At 50.9% G+C, this 18316-nt stretch overlaps 1 protein-coding gene across 7 annotated transcripts in view; it reads right to left on the bottom strand.

Annotated features, from left to right (window-relative positions):
• Positions 1 to 18316, bottom strand: part of HIVEP3 (HIVEP zinc finger 3) — a 541174-nt gene that overhangs the window by 149751 nt on the left and 373107 nt on the right. Inside the window, exon 4 of one of the 7 annotated variants that reach the window (XM_043461701.1) lies at positions 173 to 379. The exons of the other annotated variants lie outside the window; for them this stretch is intronic. The gene's annotated coding sequence lies outside the window, so the exon portion shown is untranslated. The remainder of the gene's footprint in view (positions 1 to 172; positions 380 to 18316) is intronic. 7 annotated transcript variants of the gene reach the window in all.

Genomic DNA, 18316 nt, shown 5'->3' with positions numbered 1-18316 from the left:
CCTCCCTGGTGGGGATGGTACTGGACAGGTTAACCTCCTAGGGGAAGCATTCAGAACCAAAGTCAGAGAGAACCCAGCTTCTGAGGGCTGTCTGCGAGGGGACACAGCCCTCTCAGGGGATGTGTGAGGAGTCAACCCACGAAGGGGCGGGAAGCACTCCGGGTAGACTTACAATGCTGGCCCCTGGCTGGCTGTCACATCGCCACTCAGCTTCGACAAGGAGGCAGGGGCTCCGCTTTGCCTCCACTACACAATGACAGATGTAAGAAGCAGATCCATGCATGCAGCCTAGATGGGAGTCGCAGTCAGCAGCCTAATTTTAGATGGAGCATCTGCGCTTCTGTCCCGGAGACTCAGCTCTGTCTGGGATTCACTCCGTCTGGAATTGCCAGAGAAACAAATTCTGTTCTATAGGTACAGACATGGGTGGCGTCCAGATCAGAGCTGGCCAATGGGCCCTTGCCATGGGGAGGCCCCAGGAGCTATGCCACACCAGGGCATCTCTGTCCTCCTGCTGGTCTCACATCACACACCGACAGCCGTGGAGTCCTGTGAGTGCCATCTTGGATTTCCAGTCTGCCTCCCAGCAGGTGCATCAAGTGTGGGGTCTGCCGACCTCTTGAGGCCTCCTGGCCATCCTCCACCCCCTGCTCCCAGCCCCCTCAAGAGTTCATCCCAAGTAGGTACAGCCTAGGAAGATCAAGACCAGGAAAAGCACTAAGGAAGGTGCTATTGTTTTGCAAATCTTCCCAGAAAGGCTTCTCAGAGGAGGTGATTTTTGAGTTGGACTTTGAAGAATGGGTAGGTGTTTATCAGGAGAAAAGGCCACCACAACAGGGGAAATAGGTGAAGAAAAAAAGCTCAAAAGAGCATTGAATGTTTGGGAATGACCCAAGGGAGAGAGGGAGGGGAAAGAGGGGATTCCAGGCATGTTGGGGACCCTGGACTGAACTCCAGGCTGAGGAATTGGGCTGGTGCCTGCATGTGGAGCATGTGGAAGAGACTTGGAAGGGGCTTCTGGAGCCTGGGCTCCAACAGATGAGTGTAGTATCTTCCAGGGGGGAAACCCAGGGCCTTCGAATCTGGGAGGGCCACCTTCCTTGTCCCCTTTTGTTATGGCCTATAGGGTCCTCCCCTACTACCTCCCCCCCACACACAGCAAATGCAGGGAATGCTCAGCATGCCTACTCCCCTCCCAGACTCCCACCTGAGCCCTGGGCTGAGCATCTCCAGGCATCATTTACCTCCTCCACTCCCCAGCCACTATGGTCATTGTTCCATCCTTGCCTCTACCCCCAAGTCCCGTGGGCAGGTTCCCCCTTGGCTTCTCTGGACTCAGCTTTGCCACCCAGTGCTGCCATCTGAGATTCCTACAGGACCCTGCGGTCTGACATGGCCTGCTCTAACCTCAGCAATGCGATGTGGCACAGGGGAAGGCAAACCATGCTCTCCAGGCTACGGGCATTGTACATTTCTTTGTCTAAGTCCTCTAACAACCCTTTCAGATGTTTATTACGTATCCCTTTTCGTAGGTGAGGAAGAAAAGCTTTGATGAGGTGAACTAGCAGCTGATCACATAGCCAGGAAGTGGGGGAGGTGGGGACGGATCCCAGTCTGTCCTTCTTCCTTTCCCACCAACCTCCTCCCAGCCCTGAGGGCAGGACCTGGGCAGTCGGTACCCAGAGCATAGGCGGTCACAAGACCTCTGGCCAACTTGGGTGGAGAATGGAAAGCTGGCATTAAAGGAAGCCTCTCTCAGAGATCCTACCTTGATGCCCTTGAGAAAGAAGGAGTTAAGAGCTTATGTAAAGAGATTTGCAAATAGAATCTACAAAACAACATTTGGATGATTTAAGTGTTAAGGAATCAGAACCATATGGATTAAATGTCCCTGACGTTACGTATGGTTTTAAAAATTAGAAGGAAATGTACTAGGAACACACACACACACACACAATATGTAAGGCCAGACCACATTTTTAGCTTTGTGGACCTGGAGGTATTTGAAAAACATTACACAGTGCTCACCTAACAGCTCCCCAGCTGGCCCTCCCCGCCTGCCCTCCCCAGCTTCTGTCTTCCCCGCCACCAAACAGGGCTCAGTCCTGCCCTCGGGTCCCAGCCCAAGAAAGAGGCTTCCCAGAACAGCCAGCCTGTTGCTCTAACCACAGGACAGTTAGTGCCAAACAGCTGGGCCAGGAGCGGCTGGGGTCTCCCAGAGACCAGATGGGTGGTCACAGGTGGCAGGAGGCAGAGGGGTTGCCAGTTTCCCAAGAGAGAAAACTGTAAGTGCTTTCTGAGAAGACGCTGTGAAGCGCCGGGGAGTCAGGCACTCTGAGGTGAGGTTTCCGTTCATAAATGCTTCTGTATCTCACTCAGTTCTCCCACCTCCACTTCACAGGAGGGGAAACTGAGGCTCGGAAGGGCTGGGTGCCCCACGCAGCTGGCAGGCAGGAAACCAGACCGCAGCCTGGAGTTCCTTGTCACACACCCAGGGCTGGTCCCACTGTACCTCGCTGCTTGAAGCAAACCAAAAACGGGCGCCCGGGTCCAGTTTAACTCTGAAAGAAAAAAAAAAAAAAAAAGCAAACCCTGATTGTGTCAGCTGCTTAAAGTTGAAGGGTGTTTTGGGGGACTCCCCAGATACAAATATATCAGGTTTGGTTGTGACTCTAAATTGCACGTGGTGTTGAGCTGGGGGGAGAGGGTCTGTGATGCTCAAGTGGGGAAGAATAAGACCATCAGAAACTGTCAGGTCTGGTTCTAGGGGAGAAGAGAGAGGATGAGAAGGAAAGCCACTGCACACTGTGGTGGATGCCAGGAGCGTGGCACCTCCCTGGGCCCTCACCCTGTCTAGAAGGCAGAGTTGATTTTCTTCCCCAGAGAAGGACACCCAAGTGCAGAGAGTTGAGGTAAGGCTCCAAAGAGTACACCGCTGCATTCCTAACCCAGGCCCCTCCCACAGTAGGCCAATACCCTTGTCCTAAACTCTTCCTCTTACCTCCCCCAATCCAGCCAGGGCTTAACCAGAAGCAGGCTTGCAGGCTTTTCAGGAGAATTAAATGCTACACAGACACAAGCCCGGCCCCGCATCAAGAGGGCTGGCACCAAGTCTGTCTCGTGCACGGCCAGGTCCCATGTGTCCAGGCTTGCTCCTCAGTTCAGTCAGTTCAGTCGCTCAGTCGTGTCCGACTCTTTGCGACCCTATGAATCACAGCACGCCAGGCCTCCCTGTCCATCACCAACTCCCAGAGTTTACTCAAACTCATGCCCATCAAGTCGGTGATGCCATCCAGCCATCTCATCCTCTGTCGGCCCCTTCTCCTCCTGCCCCCAATCCCTCCCAGCAACAGGGTCTTTTCCAATGAGTCAACTCTTCGCATGAGGTGGCCAAAGAACTGTAATTTCAGCTTCAGCATCAGTCCTTCCAGTGAACACCCAGGACTGATCTCCTTTAGGATGGACTGGTTGGATCTCCTTGCAGTCCAAGGGACTCTCAAGAGTCTTCTCCAACACCACAGTTCAAAGGCATCAATTCTTCGGCACTCAGCTTTCTTCACAGTCCAACTCTCACATCCATACATGACCACTGGAAAAACCATAGCCTTGATTAAACAGACTTTGTTGGCAAAGTAATGTCTCTGCTTTTTAATATGCTGTCTAGGTTGGTCATAACTTTCCTTCCAAGGAGTAAGCGTCTTTTAATTTCATGGCTGCAATCACCATCTGCAGTGATTTTGGAGCCCCCCAAAATAAAGTCAGCCACTGTTTCCACTGTCTCCCCATCTATTTCCCATGAGGTGATGGGACCAGATGCCATGATCTTAGTTTTCTGAATGTTAAACTTTAAGCCAACTTTTTCACTCTCCTCTTTCACTTTCATCAAGAGGCTTTTTAGTTCCTCTTCACTTTCTGCCATAAGGGTGGTGTCATCTGCATATCTGAGGTTATTGATATTTCTCCCGGCAATCTTGATTCCAGCTTGTGCTTCTTCCAGCCCAGCGTTTCTCATGATGTACTCTGCATATAAGTTAAAAATAGCTCCTAATGCTTGTTAAATGAGCATTAAACATATCAGTGGGTGGAGAGGTAGGAGGCATCCTCACCCCTTCTCTTTTCTCCATCCCTCACTCACACCATTGTTATGTGGATGCAGGTGAAGGCCTTCACACCGATGTATTTATTCAGGTGACACTTGAGCCTTGTCAATGGGACACATACTTAACATCCTGTCCAGAGCTCTGGGGGTGCTGATTTTAAGCTTAGGATATTCTAAGGATGTGGAATAAATTCTCAGGGCAGGAAACGGAGAAAACGAGAAAGGGCACATGGATGGGGCAGGGAGGGTATGACTCTCCACTCTGGAGCTTCCTCACTCTCCTATACCCAGCACTCTCTGGAAAGTCTGCAGAAAGGTCTGTTTATTGATGGGTTTCTTATAATGGCCTGTTACCAGGTACCTTTATAACTTGTCTCATCTCAGGCTGACCTGGCCATAGGCCACAAGGGCTGTGTCCTCCTCTTGGGATCAGATCAGTCACCTTCCAAGTACCTCTGGGGACTATCTTTCCCCTCAGCCTTTCTCATGGTCAAATATGTTGGGGAAACATGATAAAACTGATTATTATACAGACCTCCTGGAGATTCCCAGTGTACACCCACTGACAGATGAAAATGCAGAAGGGAACCAGTAAAGAAAACAGCTCATCTTTAATCCACTCTTATTAGAAAAGAACAAAGATTCCTCTTCCCCCTACCAGAGGTTCCATCCTCTGCATCTGATTTTTAAGTACACAGGGTTCTTGCAATTCTGGGCATGAGTTGCCTAGAAGGCCCCTCTGAGATCCATCTTCCCACGGGCATCCCTGTTCTCCCACCAAAACCCCAAATGTTCTCTCTTCCAGGTTTTAATCCACATCCCTCATGGCCCCCAGGCCTGTCCTGCTTAAATCTCAGTGGCTTCCTTTTGCTCTTGAGGTCAAGACTACATTTCTTCCTTCAGGGACCCCGCCTGCCTTTGCTGCCTCATCTCCCCCTTACTTTACTCAAGGCATAGGGGTATTCTTTCAGTCTCCTTTGCCTCAAGGCCTTTGCACACGTCATGTCCATTGCCTGGGATGTTCTTCCTGAACATCCCTTCTTTACCAGTTAACTCCTCTCCAAACTTCCAATCTCACCTTGCACATCAGCTCCCCAGAGAAGCTCTCCCTGACCCTATGTTCGAGTATACACCCTCGTTACAAACTATCACTTCCTGGATCTAGCCATGCCTAATGTTCACCCACTTGTCCATCCAGTACACCTGTATACTCTTATACCCTGCACACACTTGCTCAGCATCACGTGCTTCCTCTTCAGAGCCCAACAAGTATCAACATTTGTAACTTCTTTTTATTCCTGTAAATTTTTGTCTGATGACCAGTTCCCTCTCTGAAATATAAGTGCCATGATTTGGGTGACGTGTGTACTCTGCTTACCACTAAATCCCTAGAACCTGCCCCCGGTAACTGCTGGCCCACAGGTTTTCCCAGCATGGCCTGAGGGCAGCAAGGGATGGTGAGAGGGTCACAGTGACCTCAGTCTCCTCCCCAGGCCGGGTGAGGTGGAAGAATAGGGGACCCAGACTCCAGCCTTGAGGTGTCTCAGAAATTCACCATGAGAGAGTGACAAGGTCACAGAATGCTTCTGAGCCTGTTTCCTAATCGGCAAGATTGAAAGGATGTGCCAGTGTGGAATGACTCCCATTTTTGTATCACATTATTAACTCAGCTCTTTCTTCCAGTCCCAGGGGAAGAGGCCCACTGCTGGGTATCTGCCTCTTCCCTTTCTCCTGCTAAGAGCTTCTCAGGGAACTCAGTCTTCCTCAACTTCAGTCGTGATTCTGACAGGGGTCCCCATCACAGGACCCCACCACCCTGTCCATGGCAGGCAGCAACCTACCTACTTGGCCAAACACTATTGTCCGCTAGACCAGGAGTAGCCAGGTGACCCGAGCAGGGCCAGTCAGAGCACATCCCTGGGATTCCTCCACCTGTAATAACCACTTGGAGGAAAGGTCATGTTTCTATCTGGGGTCACCGGCTGGGACAGTGAATGCCAGAAGCCTATCACCCTTCATTGCCTCCCACTGTGTCAAGCTATGTGGAAGAAGAAGCCCAGCGGCAGCAGATATGACTGAGGTCAGCATGAGAAACAGTAAATGTGAGAAACGCAGGGAAAATAGGAGTCTGATGACCTGATGACATTGTAGCACTTCCTGGATCCAGCCATGCCTGACGTCCACCCATTCATCCATCCAGTAAAATGAGACGGTGAGGCAATAACAAATCTCTCTCTCTTTTTTTTTTCCTCCTCTCTCCCAACTCTCTATTTTCTAGGCAGATGGAATTCTGTTTCTACTACATTTGAAAGAACGCTGCCTAATACACCCTGGTCCAAAGTCATCCCATAGTACTAAACAAACACTCTCTGCTAAGGACGGTAGTAGTGAAGACGAGCATGCATGAAGAACCTTGTACCACTCTAACATGCCTCGTGTGTGTCATCCTGTGTAATCTTCACAACAAGCCTACACAATAACAGAGAAACACAATGGTGTGATGGGCATTAGGAACACTAGAACAGGGTGCTAAAGACCTCAGCTCTAATCTTGGCTTTGGCAGGCACTAACTGTGTGATGCTGAGCTGGTTTCTTAAGCTCTCTGAGTTTACCTTTACTCCCCGATAGGTAGCGATGCCTGTGTGAATAGCAGCCGTGAGGAATGATGAGAGACAAAACAAACAAGCAGCCTTTCTGACTAGGAGAGCCTTCATACACATTAGCTGAGCCTGGCAAATCCAGAAGTCGTTTCTAGAAGGATAGTTCTATATGTCTCACTTAAAAGAAATAGTGTTGGTCGTGGGTCAAAGAGGAAAGGAATGTGTGAGACCCTCCCAGCGAGAGTTCAATATCTGGTGAACGTCTGACATTGGCCACTGGCTGTCAGCTGTGTGGGGACACAAGGTTGGCTGATGGGTCTCCTTCCTCACATGCTGGGCGCTCAGATGTGTCCATAGGGGTGGCGGCTCCAGCTGAGAGGGGACCGGTCGCCAAGGCAAGGAGCCTGTTTATGGCTTCCACATGGGTCTAAGCTGCTTCCAGTTTCTCTGGACGGTGGGAAAAGATGGTCCAGGGCTCTGCAAAGGCTGAATTGACCCTGATTCCCCATCTAATGGGTTGTCGGCTTTATTGGAGTGAGGGTAGGGTATATGCCCCTTTGGGCTGGGCTGTCTGGGAAGCTGGACAATCTGTGTCTCCTTCCAAAGAGCAATTCTGAAAACTGCTGCTCAGAATAAATATTTTGGTTGCATTTTGCGATGTGACTGTGGGGGAGATTTCCATTGAATGTGGTTTGCAAGGCAATTCTCTTCAGTTGTTTACTCCCCGAGATCCCCACGGCTGGTTCCTGGCAAGCAGCTGTGTCTGCTGCACTCCTGGGCCGCTGGGACCTGGATACTCCTCCTCACAGAGGCTGTACAGGCCAGTCCTTCCTGGGGGTCAGATTACAAAGATGCCCTAGGCACCAGCCACCAGACCCTCCCCACCTTCCGGTTCCACCTTGCCCTCCTTTGCCAGTGCTGGCCAAGGCTGGTGCTCTCCTAGGAGCCTCGTTCCCACCAACTAGGGGAAAACTGTAATTAGCTGAGCTGCTCTGGGCCAGGGGCTTGGAATTCCTGCGGGCCTAGAGATGTGGCCTCGTCCATTTCCTCTTCCCAGGGTGGCCTCCTGCTCCTGCTCCTCTCCACCCACTCACCTCTTCCCTGGAGCCACAACCACAGAGCAGGCACCGTGCAGTCTGAGCAAGGCCACTGTCTCCCACCCATCCCCCACCCATCCGAGGCCTCTTGAGAGAAAATCCATCCCCAAGGGGCCAGAACATACCATGTCTCTTGGTTACAGTGACTGTGACAACTATCCTACCCCTCCGAGGCCAGGTTCCTAGGGCTGCTGAGACCCTGCATGCCTCGTTTCTGCCAGCTCAGATCACGAAGTCCTCCAGCCAAGAAGTCATCTCTAATTGCAAAGAGGAGGTAAGTAAAAGTGGAGGCATCAGGCCCACTTCTGTGCCAGCTCACCCTAGGGCCTGCTCCCTGCTCCTGCTGGGGCTGGATTTCTGGGGAGAGAGGAATTCGTGGGATCAGCGTCTGGCAATCAAGAGAGAGAGAAACAACAAAAATGGGGGGAAGGGACATTTCCGGGCATGAAGTAAGGTGTTTGCAGTACGCGGGACTCAGGGAGAAGATGCTCCACCAGGGATGGACCGTGAGGATCCTGGTGAGGGGACCTCATGTCAGGACTAGGCATTTGGAATGTTAAAGACCCTTGTGGTGGAGGCATCCTTGAGGCTGGGTGGATATTGTTTTTTCTCCCACTAATTTTTTCACCTCTCCAAAGCCACTCCCCAATTCCTTTGACATGCATCCATTTCTGGACGATCCAAGAGTTATTGTGATATGGACCTTTTGGAACTCCACCTCATTTTGTGATTGAGAAGCTGAAGCTTCCAGAAACCAAAGTTTATGCCCAGGGTCCCAGAGTAGCATGAGGCAGAACTTGGATTTGGACTCATTTATCAGAACCCCTAGACCAGGACTCCTGCCATGGTACTATGGCTGCTGTCAAACAGAGAAAAGACAGAGTCCGTCTCCCCAGCTGGGTGCCTTGGGACTCTTTCGTGCCTGTACTTGCATGAAAGTTGCTGGTCTCTCCCCACCCTCTCCTAGTGGCTCCGAGACTAGCTGCAGGCATTTAGGAAGGGGGCTGGTGGGTTCGGGGGACAGTTTGCACCCCTGGAACAGCAGGGAGCTGACCAGCCCACAGGGCACTGATGCTCCGCTGGCGCTGTGCAGACCAGGAATGTCACTTCTTCCTCGCCAGCACCACTCAGCCCCAGGCTCCGGGCTCAGCACCTGAAGGTCCAGCCCCGCCCCTCGCCGAGCTCATCCTGCCCCAGCCTGGGAGGATGTGGGAAACCCAGTTCCACCGACGGCTAGAATTAATTTTCTCACCATAAGCCACATGCCCTGTGGGTGCCCTGGGCTTGCCTTGGCTCACCTGTCATGGTCTTTTTTTAGCTCCTTAGGGGTCTGACCTGAGGCTGGTCCTGCTGCCCTCATCACAACTTGAGTCCAGCTCACTTCACGGAGAGGCTGGCACCTGGGCCTCATACTCATGGCGACGAGGTCTGGACGCTGCCGTGAAGGGAGAGGGGCCAGGACTGCTGAGTGCCCTCCTAACAGGCACTGACTCTCACACCCGAAGAACACATACAGCCCTGACAGCCACGGCTGTGACCCCAGCATTTCTCTGCAGGCCATCTTGGGGAGCAGGCCAGAGACCAGGCCACGCCTCTCCTCAGTGTTGAACAGGTCCGCAGTGACAAAGGGGTCACTCTGGCCTTGGCCTTGGCCCTGCACTCTAATTCCCATCTTCCAAACTCTAACTGCAGCAAGGTGTCACTCAGAGCGGCAACTCAGTGGAAACAGTGGGGCACTGAGCTACTCCCAGGCAGGTAGTGTACAGGGTCTCAGCCTAGTCACCTGGTCTGGCTCAGCCTATAGATCAAGGCCATGTTCCATCTTATTTCTCTTTGAACTGACTGCTGGGCTGTCTGAGTCCCAGCCTGTCTTTTCTGCTGGTCCAGGAGGTACAACTTGCCCTTCTGCCCAGAAATGGCTTTGTGTAACCTCATTGTTACGTTGGTTACTTACCCCCACCCCAATTTTTTTAAAGCAGTATGTCAGTATGCAGAGTATAAGTCAAAAAGGACAAACCCCTCATGGAAGCTTGCCTTTTATGGAAATAATCACTGCACCAATTAGGGAGCACTTACTATGTGCCAAGCTCCACACCAAAATTTCACCTGTATTGAACCCTCACAATAATAACCCCAGGAAGCAGTACTAATATTATTCCCACTTTACAGGTGAGGAAAACAAAGCTCAGGGTCCATATTTAAAACTGTGAAGTCCTGCCCACCCGCCAGGAGCAAGCACTAACCTGTGTGTTTTATCAATGGCCTTCAGGAGCTGTTTCTTGGAAACCGGGTGGTGATTCAAAGTGATGATGCTAAAGCGTGACGTGCTCTCCCCCAGCAAGCAAAGCAGAAGTGCTCAGCCGGCGCGCACCTGCTTCAGGCCTCCTGCCCACCTCACCCTGGGCTCAGGTTAGGAGCCACAGGGGACAGGCGTCCTCGCACTGCCTTCTGCCATGGACACAGCTTACTCAGCACCCATCTTCCGGGCCAGCCTGGTGCTGAGCTGGCCTCTCCCCACCCACTGTTCCCAGAGACCACCCTAATGGGATGGGCAGAGGCTCCAGCTGGCGGGCACCTGAGGAAGGATGAACCAAGAGAGAGATCCTGTGTCCCACTCCATGCGAATCCCATTGTCACAACCTGTGGCTGATGTGTACGCTCTTCTTGACATGGTCTGGCTGCCCCAGCTTGCATATTCTGACTATCTGCAAATCTGGTTCATTTATGAATCTGATCCCAGCTCACCTCTGGGAACGGGGGAGCCCTGCTCAGACACATCAGTTTTCCCTCTCAGGCTCTCCCAGACACTATTTCCTGAGCTATTACATAATCAGGGGAGCCCAGCCCCCACCCACCGGGTCTTTAATTGGAAAGCTCTTTCCCAAGGGTGTTGGGGAAACTTGTGCCAGCCCAGGCCTTCCTACCTCTCAACCCCCACTGTGGTCTCTCTTTCTCTCTCACACACAGACACACCCAGGCACCCTGGAGCAGCTGAGGCCACATCTTCTGTCCACGCAATCGGCCATGCCCAGTAGCTAACATGCTTTGTGCTCATGGTGAAATACGATGCGATGCCCTGGGTCATTCAGGCCCACTCGCACCAGGAAGTCCTCTCTGACCACTGGCTCATGGCTGATCTCCTCCTGGCTCCCGTAGCACTATGTGCTCCCCGTGGCTGCATCTGTCTGCCTAAGGAGGCTATGACCTCTCCAGGGAAGGGGCCAAGTCAGATTCCTCCCTGTGCCCAGCACCTGAATCTGGTCCTGAGTGGGCACTGGGAAAGTGGATGAGGGGGTCAGTGAATGAAGAGAAGGATGCCCTGTAGTAGATGGCTTGGGAAGCACTGTAAAAGCAGCCTTACAGACTTCCCAGAAGCACCATATAACGTCTCTAGAGAGACTGAGAAATCAATCTACCTTCAGAAACCGAAGCCCAGATGGGGAAGGGTGCCACCTGTTCGTGGCAGAGCCAGGGACTTGACCCAGCTCTCCCCAGGCTTCTCCGTACGACCATGCTGCCCTTGAACCTTGATAATAGGCTCTAGGGGATTCATCTCCTCAGCAATGAAGCCACCATCCTGGGCTCAACCTGGGACACAAACGCCACCAAGACCCAGCCTGGTGCTCAAGTTGCTGCGCAGACATGTACCTAAAGATCTGCAAAGTCAGGTGAAAAGGAAGCAACAGAAATTCATAGAGGGACCACCCAGCGGGATGCAAGAGGTCAGGAGAGACATCTTGGAAGAAGTGACATCCAGTTTGAGTTTTAAATGAGAATTTACGAGGAGGACTCAGTTGGAGATGAGAGAGAGGAAAGGAAGTGGTAGTCCAGTGAGAGAGAAATGCGCAAAGACACACAAACACGAAATGATACAGCAGGATGGGGAACTGCGCAAGCCCAGCGGTGAGGCTGAAGTGCTCAGTACAGAGGGAACCTGCGCTTGGAGGCTGGCGCAGAGGTCAAGGCCAAGTCAAGAGGGGCTTGAAAGCCACACTCATCCAACTGGACTCCAGTTTGCAGGTAAAAAACCTTATCTCTGGAGTCCATATGCCCCACAATCCCCCTTCCTTTGTCCTTCCACCATCTCCAGTGAGGTAGGATGCTATAACCTTACTCGGTCATTTACCCAAGCAGTCCCTCAGGGCCCTGGAATAAGCTCTTCTCAACTCACAGGCCCTCTTCTTGGCCATGCAAGAGCCTTGCATCTTAGATGCTGGAGGAGCTGTGCTATGCTAAGAATTGCTACTTGGAGAAATGAGTTGACTTCAGAATATGGTGTTCTTAGGGATAAGCCTGTCAGGCTCCCCTGTCCCTGGGATTCTCCAGGCAAGAATACTGGAGTGGTTAGCCATTCTCTTCTCCAGGGGGTCTTCCCAACCCAGGGATTGAACCCAGGTCTCCTGCATTGCAGGCAGATTCTTTACCGTCTGAACCACCAGGGAAGGCTAGGGATAAGCCCTCATCAACAGGTTTGGAACTTTAGCCAAAGCAGCTTCTCTTGGGTCTGAGTGAATGAAAGGGTTACTCCATGGGCCAGAGCCCCAAAGGGATACTGTTTGGAGCTGAGAGAAGGCCCACTTTGGCCATGCATTTCCATACAAGATTGTACCTACACAAGAATCCTGGAGGAACTACTTGGATCTTTACCAGGCTCCAGGACTCAGTAAAAACTCAGAAGCATGAACCAAGGAAGGCTGGCAAGGGATGGAGCTAAGGAAGAAGAGGCTTCGGGAGCTATGTGGCTGGTACCCTGTGTGGCTACCACCATCCCAGCTTTTGGACGGGCTGCCCACTACTGCCCTCCTGGCCCCAGCACCCAATGGTGACACTTGGAACCCATGGCAGAACCCAGCAAATTGTATGCAAACAAAGGGCTGTTTCCATGAGGCCCCATGGCTCCTTTTTCCTTTTTCTATCTTATTTACTTATCTTTAATGTGGGTTATTGTTAAAAAGTCGTTACTGAATTTGTTACAATATCGCTTCTGTTTCATGTTTTGGCTTTTTTTTGGCCATGAGGCATGTGGGATCTTACCTCCTGGACCAAGGCTCGAACTCGCACCCCTGGCTTGAAAGGTGAAGTCTTAACCACTGGACCACCAGGGAAGTTCCTCTTTTTAAAAAATTGAAGTATAGTTGATTTACAATGTTGTGTTAGTTTCAGGCATACAGCAAACTGATTCAGTTATACGCACATATACATCTTTTTTTTTTTTTTTTTTAATCAGACAGTGATTATCCAATCCCTATCCAATCCTTAACTGATCACCAGCTGAGTGACCCTTTGTCCTAAAAGGTCTTCCAGGAGGCAATGCCCTCTGAAAAAGCCCTTTTCCTGACTCGGAAGATCCAATCAGGCCTCCTGTGTGACAGATGTGGAAACTGAGCCCGGGCAAGGGGAAGTGGTTGCCTAAGGGTCACGCGGTGAGGCGACTGTGAGGGTGCAGGAGGACCCAGGGCTCCTCACTCTCCACCTCGCCACCCCGACTTCCTGGAGGTGACTCAGCAAGACAGTCGGCACAGGAAGGAAGTGGGAAAGGGAAGCCCAGCCCGCTGGATTCCAGGTCACCACTCTGTTAGTCCAAAGCCACCAACCACCTTGGCCATGTGGCTCTGCCTGGTGTGCGTGACCTTTTAGCCCTTCCTTCCCAAGGCCACAGCTGCTGACCATTTCCTCCAGGGTGAGACTCACTTGACCTCTCTGGGGTCTCCAGGGACTCCCGTGGTGCTTCCCTCTGCTAGGTCAGGGGGTCACTTCCACAGACTTGGCAAGTGGCCGAGCCTGTGTGGGTCAAAGGCTCATGAATGAAATGAAACCAGGAGGAATTACAGCCTCGGGTTTCGTAACTGGAGCTCTGGAGCCAGTATCCTGGGCTCATCGGCTGCTGTCTCTGGGTGCTTTGGTTAACTCAGTTTCTTTGTAAATCAGTTAAGAAAAAGTGATCCCACCTACTTTGTCAGTTTCTTGGAGGATTAGCTGAGATCTTACATATGAAGCCTACCATAAACTAAGCCATTCATGGGAGCCCCTGTCATTGCTGCCTTTGCTAGGTAGATTACCATACATCATCTCATTTAATTCCCATGGCAAGCCTGAGAAGTAGATAAATTATTCTCAGTTAACTGGAGAGACACCCGAAGCTCAGGGAGGAGTGGGCACCTACCTCAAGGCTGGTGGAGATAAAATTTGAATCTGGTGCAATCTGATTCCAGGGCCCGAGTGTTTCCCCACCATGGCTACAGGCTTGTGTGGGCAGGACCTCTGTCCCCTCCCGTAGGACTAGAGTCTTGGCTCTGCCACTTCCTAAGAGTGAGACTGGGAGTCTCTGAGCCTCTGTGGTCCCATCCACTGCCTGGAAATTGGCTCTCTCCTGGCCCTCTTCACAGAGGAGCAAATGAAATGCCCCAAGCTTGCAAACCATGGTGTCTGAACGCACAGTGTTATTCCTGCAACCAGAACAACTACTAGAACTATGATCAGTGCAGCCTGAAGCTGGGGGTTCAGGAAGACCAAGCCTCGAGGAGAGTCTATCTTGGTCACCAACAGAAAATACCACAGCTTCTTTAGCCTGGGGGCTTTCCATGTGCTGAGAACAGGCCTCCGAGAACAAGGAGGAACAGACTGTAGATACATCAAAAGTCTCTCTGCTTCACTGGACTAGAAGTTCCCCAAAGGGCAGGACCAGCTCACAGTACAGGCCCTGGATGTTGGATGAAGGACTGTCTGCCCCCAAGCTCCAGCCACATGGGCCACCTGCTGGGTCACCAAGCAGGCCATCACCACCACCTCTAAGATCCCCTGACTCCCCAGGGAGAAGATAGCATCCCCTCCTTTGTGAGCCCCCGTCCCCACCTCAACTGCAGCATATTATCATACCATATGTCCTATTTCAACCTAGAATTCTTGTTGGAGCAAGGGGAGGATTTGAATAAATAAATACACTTAAACTTAATTGTTTTCCATCTGTTTCTCTTGCTGGATTGCAAGTCTCTTGAAGGCTCATTCTGTGTCATATTTATAATTCTCAAAGACCAGCACAGGGTGCCTGTGGGGGTTTGTGGTGTGGTTCTCCCTTCATCCACACAGCCTGTGTCCTGTTTCACCATCTTCCCATACCCCCAACTCCCACAGGCTGGGCGTGTATCAGAATGATGAATAAAACAGATACTGATAGATTCCACTACTAGCAAAAGAACTGGCTTATATATATATATCTTGACACATTCTGGGCTTACTTTTGGGTTCTGGGCTATATTTTCAAGGAGCAAAGTCCTTGTTTAAGTAATCTTCTGCAGAAAAGTGAGCTGATATTAAAGATCCATTATGGGATGGCAATAAGGAGTAGGGGCTTCCCTGGTGGCTTAGTGGTAAAGGATCTGCTTGCCATTGCAGGAGATGCAGGTTCAGTCCCTGCATCAGGAAGATACTGGAGAAGGAAATGGCAACCCACTCTAGTACTCTTGCCTGGAGAATCCCATGGACAGAGGAGCCTGGTGGGCTACAGCCCATGGGATCACAAGAGTCAGTCATGACTTAGCAATTAAACAACAAGGAGTAGGGATTCATCAAAAGCCCTATAAAGTTTTCTTTTCTCTTTTATTTTGCTTCTGAGAAGAATGACTGGCCACTTCTAGGACATACCAAACACTGTCTGACCTGCATACAACTGGATTATGAGAGTTTGCTGTGGCCTTTTAACCACTGACTGTACCATGCACAGACCCCGCTTCTTGTCTGACTCAAGGAACCCTGGGAAAAGCAGTATCAAAGGCTTCCAGGGGTGGGGGATGGGAAGAGCAAGCAGAGAGCAGGAGTTTCTTAGACCCCAGAGCCAGGAAGTGGTTCCAAGCTTCTAAGAGTCTCTGGTTTTCACCTAGGAAGAGGGAAACTCAAACCCTTCCTGCAGAGTTCCTACAGGACCAGTAGGAGATGATAGGATGTTCAAACAACTAGCTCAGAGCACAGTAAGCATCAATTTAGACATTCCACAAACATTATTTAGCATCTACTATGGGCCAGGTAGGCTTCCCAGATGGTGCTAGTGGTAAAAAACCTGCTTGCCAATGCAGGAAGAAGAGATGCAGGTTTGATCCCTGGGTTGGAAAGATCCCCTGGAGGAGGGCATGGCAACCCACTCCAGTATTATTGCCTGGAGAATCCCATGGACAGAGGAGCCTAGTGGGCTCCATAGGGTAACAAAGAGTCAGATGGGGCTGAAGTGACTTAGCATGCATGCATGGGCCACGTGCTATTCCTGGTACCAGAAATAATATACAGACAATGCCGTTGTGAGTGCATTAAGACAAGCAAAGCAGGGAATAGGATGGGGGCAGCAGGAGGCATGGCCATTTTAAATAGGGGCCAGAGAAGTTTTTACCAAGGACACATTTTAGTAAAGCCCTGAAGGAAATGAGGGAGTGAACCCTGTGCACATTTTTCCCAGTAGAGGACACTGCAAGTGCAAAGGCCCTAAGGCCAGTTTGAAGAGCAGTATAGGGGCCAGAAGATATGGGGTATCTCAAGTTGTTGGTGGCTGCATCACTGGGGCTGTGGAGGCATTTATAAGACCTCTGGCTTTTACTCAGAGAAAGGAAGTCACTGGAGGCTTTCCAGGTTGACACAACCTGACTCTTATAACTGAGCAATACCTTTCTGCCACTCCTTCCCTTCAAAGCTTTATTCAATACTCAGACCTCTGCCACTCCAGCTCATAGGCTTTCTCCTTTCTCACATTCTTCCAGCTTTCTAAATCGACCCGAACCAGGAGGACCTCTGCACGTTCTGCCAAATGTGGGCTGGAAAGGGGCCTTGCAGAGAGACTGTAGGTGGAAAGAGAGAGAAACAGAGAGAAGCCTTCAGCAGGGGATCCTGCTCTCCTTCGGTGCTTGGAAGGCCTCTGGGCCTGGTTTGGCTTCAGTAAGCACACACACTGGGTGCCCAGTGATGCCGGGGACACTGGCGGAATCCCCATTGTCACTTCATCATCTGAGACAGCTCGGCACAGAACTAGGAATTTCATTTAGTACTTCCTTGCCCTGTTTGTTTACCAAAAGGTGAAATCAATTGTTCTAAAATGAAACAATTCCCATCTGTATCAGTAGCTCTTAACCTTTTGTGGGTCACCTGCCCCTTTGAGAATCTGCTGAAAGCTATGCGCTATCTCTTCAGAAAATGAATACCGAATATGCATTCATTCTCTTGTGACTTCAGGACTTTCACAGATCCCTGAAAATTCAGCAATGAAACTAATGCCTATGCTGACAGGTTCTGTCTGTAGTACCAAGGGAATCAATGAGTGACGCAATGAATGAACAAGTGAAGAATAAAGAATTTGCATGTGCTTGGAGGAACTCAAGGCAGGACAAAGACAGACATGCAGCACCTCTGGACAGCTGGATTCTTGCTGATGGTTCCTATCGGCTTCAAAGAAGCCAACTGAGATGTATTAATAGCATGTGGTGAATTTTTACTGGATAGGTGTCCTCCAGAGAGAGCACCTCATTTCCCTTGTTGTTCAGTCGCTAAGTCGTGTTGTCTGACTCTTTGCAACCCCATGGACTGCAGCATGGACTCTTTTCCTTAAATTTTATCTATCGCTCTCATCCAGCCCTTCTGAGTGACCATCTTTCTCAAAGGTATCACACACTTTCCTTCCACTCCCAGGGTGCCCTACGCAAAGCAGAATCTCTTCTGGGTAACTACAGGGCAACAGGGTAAGCATAAATTCAGACATGTATAGGTAAGCCATTTCTTCTTCCTGACATACAGCTGAGCCAGCTGAGACCTGGAGCCCCAAGTCAGTCCTTCTCCATCATCACCCTCCTGCTGGGACCCTGGCTTCCAGCCTCCCTCTTCATTTTATTTTTCTGATACATGTCCTGAGATGCTGGAATGAACTTTCAACTCATTCTTAAGAGCTGCACCTCTCCATGTCAGGCTTTTAACATAATCTCATTTTCTTCTACTTACTGTACTATGTTATGACCGAGGGAGACCTTCAGATGTGACTGGAGTGGGTAGGGATCTCTGCCCAAACATGCAATAGCCCCAGAGAGCTCTTGTGCTAGAGCAGAGTCTCCAAGGCCCCAGAGACAGAGCTCTGAGGCACCTCCCACTTCTTCTCTCATAGGTCTCCCTCTCCGCCCTCCTCTTCCCCCCACCCCACCCCACCCCTGAGCACCAGGCTCTGGCCACCTGAGCTGGGAAGTCCCCAAACAAACCCGCTGTTTCCCAGCTCTCTTCCTTTGCATGTGCGGTGCTTGCCACCTCACACGGAGGCCACCACCTGCTAGTCTTCCAAGAGCTCCCATCCCTCTGCGCAAGCCTCACCTTCCCAACCTCCTCAGAAGATCTGTTTCCTTCCTTTGCAAATCCAGGGTCCTTACCTCACCCGTGGCGCCTGTGACATTGTATTTCTGAACTCAGCCCTTCTAACAATGTCTTTCCAACCTCTGTTTTGAAACTTTTTCAGGGGAAACAAAGGTAGAGCTTAGGTAAACACAACTGTTTACCTGTTCATC

This window comes from Cervus canadensis, chromosome 2 (assembly GCF_019320065.1).
Source record: "Cervus canadensis isolate Bull #8, Minnesota chromosome 2, ASM1932006v1, whole genome shotgun sequence".
NCBI lineage: Eukaryota > Metazoa > Chordata > Mammalia > Artiodactyla > Cervidae > Cervus > Cervus canadensis.
Note: the sequence above shows the minus strand (reverse complement) of the source record. Positions and strands in the feature narration are given on the sequence as shown.